Below are 12,500 nucleotides of genomic sequence, written 5' to 3'. Positions count from 1 at the left end.
TTCACATATATATTTGCTTGACAACTTTGCATGTATGTTGTTTTAAAGAAAATTTAACCAAATTATTTAAGAATGGAATTAAGGTGTGTCTTGACCCACCCAGCAACTGAAGTAGTCGTAGTAGTGGAAGAATGAAGAAAAAGATAAAAAGTAGCAGTGCCATTTGTAAAAGAACTGGTTTTAGCATTACCAACTGTGGTAGTGCTAATATCAACGCCAGTGGGCAAGTTTTCAAAAGTATCCATAATTAGTTTAACATGCATTAATGCACAAGACCTAATATGTAACACATACACAACAATTATATATATATATATATATATATATATATATATATATATATATATATATATATATATATATATATACACACACCTGTGTACTTGTGATGTTTGTGCAACAACAGTAGAGAGAATTTCAGCAACCAAATTCCACGAGCTATTTGGCGGCTTACACAACGGGCAGAGACGGTAGAATTTTATTTTCTCTCTCTTATCGAATTTAACGGCATCCCACAGAAATGTGTGATTGTTGTTTGCACCGGAATAACTTTTATTTGCCATGAGATCCACAACCTTTTACCTGAGAAGTCATGGCCAATGTGTAGAAATGTCTAGGTCGTAGAATTTTTTAAATAATCGATTTCAGTCCTAAAAGGGGTCGTAGCTCATTCGCTGATTAGGTTTTTTTTTTTAGCTGATGAGGAAAATGGCTGGAAAAAGAATGGGGGCAGTTAGCTCTCTAACCATGGTGAAGAATAATTTGGAAAGTTAAGTAATAGGAAAAGTAATGTAAAGTGAGGTTTAGCCACAATTTTATTGATATAAAGGTACATTTTTCTTAATATTAATATGGCAAATTGTATAAATTAATTATTTAGTATCATCCCTTCGTAGTTTAATTCTTTTTCCTCTCACTAAAATGTCAACAACCCTCCACGACGCGCTCCTCTGCATTAGGGTACGTAACAAACTATTGGCACTTGACAAAGCAGCTGTGACTAAGAAACACTAAATTCTATCCCCCTTGGAAACAATGAATTTCAGCTGAATGACCATTCACACATTAAATATGCTGTTGGTGGTAACTACAGTAATATCTTTTTGTTAGCCCCAAATGTTTACTATATATATATATATATATATATATATATATATATATTATATATATATATATATATATATATATATATATACTGTATATATATATATATATATATATATATATATATATATATATATATATATATATATATATATATCCTTATATATATACATAAACAAAATAGCTACTTCCACTATCACTTAATGATATAAAGTCATCCTATCTAATTCTTTTATTCTATTAATTCCTATTATGTTAAAACATTTATATTTTTCTCCCATTCTCTTATTACCCCATAATAGATTATTTCTCTTATCTTCTTCAAAATTCTGCTTACTTCCTCAATCGCCGCATTCTTTTACCAGAGCGAAGCCAACAACGTAATAAACGATTCTAAGAAACCTCCTTGCATCGGGAAGCAAAGGATTTACTGGGGACAGATTGTAAGGAATCCTGGCCAGTAGGAAAAGAAAAGAAAAACCTAACTGTCAAAATAATCATGTCCTTAACATTAACTAGTCTTTACGAATCGTATCCCATTTTTTAAATCAATCTGAGAGAGAGAGAGAGAGAGAGAGAGAGAGAGAGAGAGAGAGAGAGAGGAGAGGAGAGAGAGAGGAGAGAGAGAGAGAGAGAGAGAGAGACTATATATTTTTCTCTACTTTTTTATAGTCTCCTATTCGGAAGTGGATGTACAACAGTCTCATTCCCTAAGTCGATATAAGCGGATTAAGATTAAATATGAGTTCTTACTAAAGGCACCGGATATTGCACAGACAGACGGATTTAATTTCCTCATTTAAGGAAATACACCAATTTCTCTCTCTCTCTCTCTCTCTCTCTCTCTCTCTCTCTTCAACAGGAAAGCCCAATATTACTGAGGGATTCCTTATGACGTTGAATAAGAAGGAAAACAAGCTGATAATGTGAAGGCCTTGCGCGAGAATGTTACCATCACCATCATTTGATATTGAATAGCAATAATGTTTGAGGAAAACAACTGGACAAACTATACAAAATAATTTATGTAATCTGAGACAGAATTCTTACGACATGTAAAAACACATTAGCTAAAGACATTTTCAATAAGCATTAAGCATGTGTCAGGCGATGTTGAAATGAGAATTAACTTGCTGTTAACTATCTGGTGACGTCGTTACATAAGTAACCTGAGAGAGAGAGAGAGAGAGAGAGAGAGGAGAGAGAGAGAGAGAGAGAGAGAGATGCAATTTGTACGTCTTCATTTGTAAAAAATAAATACAAAACACAAGTTTGGCCCGTTGTTCTTTACAATAACATTATAAGAAAAAACATACTTCAATTACTCAGTGAACTTCAAAAGCAGCAACATTATTCGGTTGATCAGATAGAAATACTGATTGGTAATATTTACATAATAGCTACCGAATAATAATAATAAAAAAATTACATAATGACTGTAACATTTTCCTTTGTGTAACATTCTCCTTTTTATGTAATTTACACAAAGTCACTAAATAACATTCAGAGGTGCCAGTTGATATATAGGAAGTACAAAATATGTAAGATTACACATCGGCTGATGGATGTAAACCCTTAGTAAACACGTTTAAATACCGATTGCTAACTGAACATGTTGCAGACGCAGTGACTGAGGCGTAAGGTAACAAATCAGACCTCCTGCTGATTATTAATAGGCTAAGAGGTCTGGCCAGTTCCTTGACCGCTAATCCAAGCCAAGTGCTGGGCAGGAATGTACCCTGATCTTCAGAGGAGCTAACAGAATGAGAGATGAAAACAAATAAGAAAGACTAACTTTGTTTAATTCAGGTATACCGCGAATTCTATCTACACACCGTGTACATAAAACAAACGAACATTTCAAAAAATATCTATCAATTTATGGTATAAACAAATTTGCAATTACGTTATCTAATTGCAAATTAGTTGAATGTTAACTATATCTAGAAATATCACACGGCACGCATAAAAATATCACTAATATGCAATGTGCCAACGTTACAATCAATCTTGCAAACAAACAGATCAATGGAGAGTAAGATTCTGGAGAATGCATATACTGTAGAAACGGTTGTCCCACACAATGCAATGGCCATTATTTCGCACTCATACCTTTTACAGAGACACATGATCTTATATACTGTGTATATATATATGTATGTATATATATATATATATATATATATATATATATATATATATATATATATACACAGTACAAATATATATATATATATATATATATATATATATATATATATATATATATATATATATATATATATATACGCACTATTTTGCTATAAGGGAAAAAACGGAATCACAAGTCGCATATCAAGAAGGAATAATGAAAGAAGCAGCAAAGAAAAGTGGAAACGCTTGACAGGAAAAGGCTTGGCTAGAGGACATTTACAAGATCAGTGCCAAGAATAGTGTAAGTGCCTAAGGTGTGACGTTTATATGCTGCCAGGTACCAAGAGCGAAGCTGGTGGCCAGGGGAAGTGGTGAGGGGGCAGGGGGTGACAGGCAGCCTGAGAGGGCGCTGTCCTCTAACTATTTTACCAACGCAGCCCCATGGCCAATGTCACGGACGCCAGTCCTAGCAGGATGCTTTCTCTCTCTCCTCTCTCTCTCTCTCTCTCTCTCTCTCTCTCTCTCTCTCTCTCTCTCTCTGTTACAATTAGTCTACAATATGAAATGAATTATAAAATAGTATGTTAGATTTAAAGTCACCGAGTCATGGTAAGAAACTTCAGCGTAATATAAATTCTAAATGTATATTTATGCATGTGAGAGAGAGAGAGAGAGAGAGAGAGAGAGAGAGAGAGAGAGAGAGAGAGAGAGAGAGAGAGAGAGAGAGAGAATCAAAATATTACAACTTATAAAGGTAAGACTAATCTTGACACGTCAGAAAAAGTCACAAGAAAAATAGCCTATCCTCCACTATTAAAACCTACGCCCTGATTAATGGCAATGTATTTTGAGATCAGAAAGTTTTTTTTTTTTTTTTTTTACGTTACACCTCCTTAAGCAGCTGCTAATGATCTTTCTTCATCTAGACAAAGTCTCTTCCCCGGAAGAAGATTTCTTAATAACAAACAAAGGAAGAAAAAATCCACAACTCCTTTCCGTTTCTCACTTCAGACTCCTTCCTTTATGCAAAACAATCGTCAGCCCCACATACGCTTTATTCGCCTTTTGCTATCCTGATTTTGTAAACAATCAAACAAATAAACAAACCCCAAGTTTGTCCTTGTGTATAATATTTCATGCTAGACTCTTTCCAGCATCGTCTTGCACAATCCCATGATCTCATTAACATACCTCAAAAGATAAGCTACGATGACAAGTCATTATAAAATTGTCTTACTTTGTGCGGAATGACCTTGGTGCTCACAATTTCATCTACGGCATTCACGCTTCGTGTCTCATCTCAGTCAAGGTTACGTTGGCGAAACCGCCAATGTATACATTACATTCACACACAAATACGGTTCTGCCTCTCACGCTGTACTCAACACACCCAGATTCCTCCGAATTCGAAAAAAGAGAAGAACACATGTGTCGTCTTCTTTCAAGAACCCTAGTTACCCGTGCCCAAGTGTACGTACTGCGTTTGTGACCTTCAAAGGCAACAAAGCAACTTGTGCAATTCGTTCTCTGCAGTACACGCGAATTCACTTCTATGAGAACAGATTCCAAGAAGCGAGTCGGACTACCAAATATGACGCATGATACAGTCAGATAATCTTTTCCGTGCATGTGAAATATATATCTGTCTCTCATGTATGTATGTATATAAACATACCATAAAACAGAAAATACACCTGCCTGTCTGTCACAAGAACTCCTCCCAAACGATGAACAGTAGCAAAGACGTATTTGCGAAGATCATTCTTTCTGCCATTTCTAATTGAACCGTTCTACTTTCAACATTACTATTAATTGATGGACCATTTTGTTAGTCTACAGTATGTATGTATGGCCCACGGCAATATTCCATTCAACTTTCGGCTCTCACAATCAATAAGGCGAAAAAGGGCGATCGTTCAAAGTAACAAGCTGGGATTTGACTGACAAGTGCTTCTCGTATGGACAGCTGTATGTGGGAGTGTCACGGGCGAAGTATCGCACATTGTTCAAACTCGGCGATGATCAACAAGTGACTAAATATTGTATAATGCCAAATATATTGAAATAAATTGTAATAACAGGATAAATAAAACTAATTATGATAAAAAAGGATGGGTTTGACTCTATTCTGGGTAAAGGTGGGTAATAAAGCTGGTATGCATTTATAGGGTTCACTAGGGCACGCTGTTTTATTTTATTTATCTTCCTCTTCTTTTTTTCAAAGTTTTTATAGTTTATATATGAAAAATTAAATTCAATGTTGTTACTCTTCTTAAAATATTTCATTTTGATTGTATTACTTATCTTTCAATGTATTCATTTCCTTGTTTCATTTCCGTACTGGGCTATTTTTCACTGTTGGAGCCCTTGGGCTTTTAGCATCTTGCTTTTTCCAACTAGGATTTAGCTTAGCTTCTAATATATATATATATATATATATATATATATATATATATATATATACATATATATATATATATATATGTATGTATATATATATATATATATATATATATATATATATATATATGTGTGTGTGTGTGTGTGTGTGTGTGTGTTTAAGAATTATAATATCAAAGTGAAAAAGTTAATTAAAAAACCGAGTCTTGTAACAAGAGCTGTATAACCATAATATATAATATGATCGTATGCTTAAGTCTGATTCAGCAGATAAAGAAAATAGAGTTGAAACCCGGAAGGACGATTCAAGCCCAAATGAGTCTAAACTTGGCACGACATAAACTTCTTGGTTTCTCAACGAGTTGACACCTGGTAAGACATTTCGTTTTTTCAAGGAATTTCATGGTTCAATAACTATTTATAACTTTCAATGACTCTGCAGTTAGTAAAACATATATAAAGTTATTAGTTTACAAAACATGCATGGATTTTAATGTCCACAGCTGGACAATACACAAAGTTTTAAAAGTACCAATTGGCAGCCGATAAATGATCTTCCAAAAATAAACCAGGGTGATAAATATGAGGATTATGAAATGTTATTACCAGAAGACCACCAATCCAAAAATATAACTCATTTTAACATTGAACTTTCTTATATATGGTTTAATATCCTTGTTCATTAACAGGCATATTGAGATATGATAGAAATCTTAAAAGTGCATTTGAAAAAGAAGAGTTTCCTAGAAAGACATAAAAAAAAAAAAAATCTATCTTGTTCAAACCGAGTATTATGAACTTGATTCAATACGGTTCAAACCAATACAGAAAATCACTTTATTGACAGAAGCTTGGATCTTTAACCAACTAAATTTTAGTGGGAAACAGTCAATTATTCATGGGAAAATATTATGTTCCTCTAAGGTCTATTATTTGATGTGAAAATACCCCGTTCTTCAATGGTCCATTAATATATAGTTAGTTCCTCAATGATCCATTATATGATGTGTAGATGCATAGTTTTTCAAAGGCCTTTTATTTGATGTATAAAATACTTAGTTCCTCATTGGGTCGATATTTGATGTAGAAATGCTTAGTGCCTCAATTGTTCATCATTTCATGTGAAAATTCTTAGTTCCTCACTGCATATTATTTGATGTGAAAATACCCAGTTCCTCAACGGCCAATTATTTTATGTGAAAATACTTAGTATATCAACTGACCATTATTGGATGTGAAAATACTTATTCCTCAATAACAATTATTTGATGTGAAAATACTCATTATTTGTTTTTTTGACATATCATCTGATAGAAGAACTGCAATCTGTTCCTCGACAAATTAACATTTGGCAAAAAGAAGACTTTTCAAGTTGGTAAATTCATAAGGTACTTATTTGCTTAATGAGTCTAACTTACGACACCATCTTGTGTCAGTCAATACACCAATACCTCAGAAACGTTATGTAAATATATCAATAATTTTGCTGACACCTTCACATTTGCTAGAGAAAAATCTTTATTGGCAGGTTAAAACTTAATAAACAACGAATTATTTAATCAGATTCATCTAGTTTACCAAAGGGCATAAATCTGGCAGAATTGCTTTTGCGTTCTTGCCCCGCCAGGCGTCTCCATTGACAATCAATCTTGTAATATCATTTCGTGCATACCAAGTATATAAAAAGAATAAACGAATAATTAACAATCATGAGATATACGTGCGTTCGATGTTTCTTGGTAATCATTAGGTTGCAGTAGCCTATTGTAAACGTCCCTGTCTGACAGTCTTTTGGATGGGAGTTCCAGACCCGCTCAAGCTCAATACTTTCTACTAGTGTCGGAAACCTCACCATCCTCGTGAGTTAGGGATGCAGCCAGTGTCTTGCCCTCCCTGGACCTAACTTGATGGAGAGGGGTCTTAGGCGCTGGTCATATGTAGGACTATATATGGGCTTTGCACTGCCCCTTGCCTCTGTCATTCATGCGCGACCTTCAAACCTATAAAATGTTTATGAGATCATTCCTCTTTAGGCTCTAATCTCTCTTCCTAATACAGTATACCAGGATTAACATATATTATACATCGCACTAGTTAATCTCCTCCTTTTTAATAATAAATACTAAACATATGTCATTATACTTAAATACATTGAGTGCCTTAAATCATGAACCTTAAAAATCCTAACAATAATTTCTGATATCATCAGTCTCTCTCTCTCTCTCTCTCTCTCTCTCTCTCTCTCTCTCTCTCTCTCTCTCTCTCTCTCTCTCTCTCTCTCCACGTTCTTCCATTAATAAAAGAGCTAAGGACAGCAAAGAAATCCCGGATGTAGATTCCAAGTACGATAAGGCAAACGATGTGTGGTTTCAAGCTGTGAGAGGTTACAAAGAAAAACTAATACAGGATATTTTAATTTCATGTAGCTATTCCGGGATTATGCAAGAATTTGAATAACCTTCAGCTGGGATTTTGAGGAAATGCCAAATATGTTTGTTTACCGCTTTTAGCAAACAAACATAGACAGACCAACACACACACACAATATATATATATATATATATATATATATATATATATATATATATATATATACCGCATATACATATATATTCTGCTCTTCTATAATTTAGAGACAGAACTAATACCATAAATTCATGTTCTACATGATAAAAAACAACATTAAGAACATAATACCTATGATAACAGCAACAGTAAAGACAGTAATGATGATAATAATAATACAGAGATACATTCATCTTTACAAACATTTCTCCCCCGAAAGTCCTCAATAATAAAATTAAAAACTACTATACTCAACATATGAAGGGTTAAAACATTGAAAAATCTGGGCTGTTTCTATAATTATTGCTTTCCATGGAAAATGGTAATTCATAGATGGGTATATATAGCCCTTTTGTGTGGCGTTGTAATATATTAACATATATCAGGAGACCTTGGATTAAAGGCAGACAGATGAGATGGGAAACGTGCTACCATTTGAATCTTTGTAGCTGGACTATAATAATGGCAATGCTAATGAGATTTTCATAATGGTGAGAATATTTAAGCAAATTAAATGCAAATAAATTAAAAACAAGTAAAGGGACAAAAGCCAAATTAATAATGATCAGTGACTATACAGCTGATATCAAACTAACTTAATTTAGATCCATGAGAGATGCAACACCCAATGAGATCATATCCCAAATCGTGAGTATCGGTACTCTTAGTAGCCACCACCTGGTTCCCTTCTTCCTCATTTGGAGATTTACAATTAACGTTCCTCTTGCCTTTCGAGGCAGATGAAGGCCAGGCACATCATATCCACAAACCAAACCGCTATTCTAAAACTTACTTCGACGGCTATTAATATTAATGCATTCCATCAGCTCAGTTGGAGTATCAAAATTAAATACCAACTAAAAATATCACGATGAAAAGTAAAACTGTTACTAAATCCGATGTGAGAGAGAGAGAGAGAGAGAGAGAGAGAGAGAGAGAGAGAGAGAGAGAGAGAGAGAGAGAGAGAGAGAGAGAGAGAGAGAGAGAGAGAGCAAGGAAGCTGAAATCTCAAAAATCACCAAGTTGCACACCTTGCATTATATGGGCTACGTCAGAAAGCAATGACCTCCTATGCAACCGCAGGTATGGGAAAACCTTCACGGTGCAAGACTATAGATTATGTCATTTAAAAAATGCACGTAATGCAGTCTATAACATCTAATAAGAATAATTCCTTCTACGCAGGTTATAATGTTTGCTAAATTATAACTATTTCAAATTCCTGGACATAAAAATTAAGCATTAACTTTCTCATCGTTTTGGTGCACATATACGGTCTATACATTCATACATACATATGTGCGTGTATAAATAAATAAATAAATATATATATATATATATATATATATATATATATATATATATATATATATATATATACTGTACATATTACCTGCCAAGCTTCAACCCTAGTCGGAATAGCAGCATGCTATATGCCCAAGCGCTCCATACAGAGATAAATAGCCCAGTGAGGAAAGGAAATAAGGAAATAAATAAAATATATGAGAAATAATGAGCTATTAAAATAAAATATTTAAAAAAAACAGTAACAACATTAAAATAGAACTTTCATAAATAAACTAGGAAAAGAGACTTACGTTAGCCTGTTTAACATAAAAACTATGCTGCAAGTTTGAACTTTTGAAGTTCTACCGATTCAACTACCTGATTAGGAAAATTATATAATATATATATATATATATATATATATATATATATATATATATATATATATACATATGTATACATATATATATAAATGTGTTTATATGTATATAAATTAATATATATATATACATATATAAGTATACATATGTGTATATATATATGCATTTATATATATGTATAAATGTGTGTATATATATATGCATTTTTATATATATACATATATATATGTATATATATGAATATATATGTGTGTATGTGTATAATGTGTGTATACATATATATATATATATATATATATATATACATATATATATATATATATATATATACACAGTATGTATATATATATATATATATATATATATATATATATATATATATATATATATATATATATATATATATATAATATATAGTTTGTGTGTACATAAATGCAGGGCTACATTCAGAACCATTTCATACGGGATAACTTTCATCTAGGTAAAATAGAGCAAAATATAACTTTACAAGAGACACAACTAAAATCAAACTTTACCTTACTGAGGTCAAAGCCTTTCGTTAAAATATTGACCATCTTTAATGGCTTTATGGTGAAGCAAAAATCTCTGTTCAGGAGTCATGATTCACATTACCTGAAAGAAAATGAAAAACAAATCAATTATTGTTGAATCATATTCATTTTCAATAATCTATTACGTTCACTAAATGTATAAATAAATGTGTTTGTATCCTCATCATCTACGTCTATTGACGCAAAGGGCGTGTATGCAATTTTGTAAATAATAATTATAAATAGTGATTGCGTTTTACATTATAACTTCCCCAGTCCATTTTCAGTAGCATTTCCTTTAAAATATACTGTATGTCTGTACTTCACGCAATTATATAGCCTTAATGTCATTAACATTACGTCACACATTGCCATTATTCTTTTTTTAAACTGTGAAACATCTTATCATTTCAAGTCAATTTTCATTTAATAAATAACAAAAGGAAAGAAGTACAGTATATGTTTACGAAACTGAGGTAACGTGTTGGCTATACCAGAGTCAACTGTAGTGACTCTCGGCTACACCACTGGTCGTTACATATGGTAAGTTTAGCAACGCTATGTCTAGGCAGTCCTTGGCCAGATACACGCAAGACGTCGTAGGCATATAAACTAATTGGACATCTAAGGGGCAAGTCGTAGGGCCAGCATTCACACCCTAAATTTATTACCTGATGAAAAGTGGAAGGGTAACACCATTGAATTAACTGTTGGAATGAGTTACGGAAAATGTTCCATATCTGAAAGTTTATCTAATAGTTTAATGTAGTGAGTGATAAATCCTTCCCGCACAACCTAAATATATCAAAGGCTTCATTTCTTTTGAAAGCAATCAAGTAAATAGATCCACTTATAAAATCATTGTTTTCAATGCTTAGAAAATATTAATTCTTTAGATTTTATTTACAGAAATCTAACAGTTTGGGCTTTACGTAATGTAAATATATCTGTAATAACAATGTATTTAAAACAAACTGGAGTGCCAATGATCATCCACCATTGGAATCCTATGATTTTTCTTTACCGTTTTATCGTAAATGCCCAAATCCTGCCATAAAATGCATTATTTTACAAACCTCCCAAAAGAATTAAGAAGAGCGCAAAAAATAAAAAATAAAAATGGCAAAAGACAAAACCTGGAACATGAGACCGGTCATGTAAGGTTCTTGGGGAGTCCATCCCAATTTTCCCTAGTTTTCCTATTTCATCATGTTTTGAAAGCCTAACGGCTAGGTATTTTTCATCATCGTCATCATCTCCTCCTACGCCTATTGACGCAAAGGGCCCTCGGTTAGATTTCACAGTCGCCTCTATCTTGAGCTTTCGCATCAATACTTCTCCATTCATCTTCTTCTACACTCTTAAAAATTTACATTAAAAACGGTAAATGACTGGCAACATTAATTCCTGGAATTTTACCGTTTTAAAAACGGGTATATTGACGTAAAGGAGTGATATTACGGTCAAAACTCGTAAAAGATAATAACAAAATAACGTAAAATTACGGTCACCTGTATTCTACGGCAATACGGTTTTTTCTAACACTTCATAGTCCTCATCCATGTAGGCCTGGCTATACCAACTTTACTAGTGGCTTGTGGACCCCAGTTGAAAACTTGGTGAATTAATCTCTCTTGGAGATGCGAAGAGCATGCCCAAAGCATTTCCATCTATCCCTCACCATGATCTCATCCACATATGGCACTCGAGTAACCTCTCTTATAGTTTTCGTTTCTAATCCTGTCCCGCCATTCAACTCCCAATATTCTTCTGATGCCTTTGTTCTCAAATCTACAAAATCAGTTGGATATTGTTTCATTGTCATACCATGACTCATGTCCATACAGTAACACCAATCTCACTAAACTGACATATAGCCTGATTTTTCATATGTAATTTCAGGCAATTTGATTTCCAGATTTTATTTAACCAATACACACACACACATACATACATACGTATATATATATATATATATATATATATATATATATATATATACAGTATATATATATACACTGTATATATATATATATATATATATATATATCTATATATATATACATATATATATATAAAG

The 12,500-nt window shown here is 32.9% G+C and overlaps 1 protein-coding gene across 2 annotated transcripts in view; it reads right to left on the bottom strand.

Annotated features, from left to right (window-relative positions):
* Positions 1-12,500, bottom strand: part of Hr4 (Hormone receptor 4) — a 497,205-nt gene that overhangs the window by 252,428 nt on the left and 232,277 nt on the right. The window contains exon 1 of one of the 2 annotated variants that reach the window (XM_068388077.1): positions 10,406-10,448. The exons of the other annotated variant lie outside the window; for it this stretch is intronic. The gene's annotated coding sequence lies outside the window, so the exon portion shown is untranslated. Of the gene's footprint in view, positions 1-10,405; positions 10,449-12,500 lie in introns of those variants that run through there. 2 annotated transcript variants of the gene reach the window in all.

The sequence above is a fragment of the Palaemon carinicauda genome, chromosome 1 (assembly GCF_036898095.1).
Source record: "Palaemon carinicauda isolate YSFRI2023 chromosome 1, ASM3689809v2, whole genome shotgun sequence".
Lineage (NCBI taxonomy): Eukaryota > Metazoa > Arthropoda > Malacostraca > Decapoda > Palaemonidae > Palaemon > Palaemon carinicauda.
This window is presented reverse-complemented; position numbering and strand designations above follow the sequence as displayed.